This window comes from Lissotriton vulgaris, chromosome 6, assembly GCF_964263255.1.
Source record: "Lissotriton vulgaris chromosome 6, aLisVul1.2, whole genome shotgun sequence".
NCBI classification, from domain to species: domain Eukaryota; kingdom Metazoa; phylum Chordata; class Amphibia; order Caudata; family Salamandridae; genus Lissotriton; species Lissotriton vulgaris.
The window spans coordinates 10,208,253-10,208,939 of NC_141694.1; positions in this window are offsets into that span (position 1 = coordinate 10,208,253).

Genomic DNA, 687 nt, shown 5'->3' on the forward strand with positions numbered 1-687 from the left:
TAGCCCCTTCAGTGCTACTGACGGCTCCAGCTCGTCACGATTCCAGTAGGGAAGGTGTTGGTACATTCCTTATGTTGGAGCGCCATCTAGAGCAAGTCCGGTAGATAATGTGTTTGCAATAGTAGCGCGCAATGCTTTCCAACGGGGCGACCAGATTGCCGGGCTTACCTGGAAGGCCTGAGGCCTGAGGTCCAGGGGAGGGCGACCTCCCCATCCCAGGCGCTGTCCTTGGTCCTGCTGCGTGGCAGGGTGCCCGGGACGGGGTCCGGAGGGCCCGGGGAGGCTTCCCCTGCGCCGCCGGGCTTGGGAGCCCAGGCTGGGTCCAGGGGCCCGGCCGGGCCCCAGGTCGGGTGCCACGACCCTGGGCCCAGTCCACCGGCCTGCCGCACAGCCAAAGGACCAGGACGGGGTTCCGTCGTGCCCGGGAAGCCTCCCCTCGCTCGGCTGAGTTCAGCAGCTCCGGCCGGGGGACCCTGAGGGCCCGGGGAGGGCGGCCTTCCCATCCCGGGCGCTGTCCTTGGTCCTGCTGCGTGGCAGGGTGCCCGGGACGGGGTCCGGAGGGCCCGGGGAGGCTTCCCCTGCGCCTCCGGGCCTGGGAGCCCCGGCTGGGTCCAGGGGCCCGGGCAGGCCCCGGGTCGGGTGCCACTGCCCTGGGCCCGGTCCCCCGGCCTGCCGCACAGCCAAAGG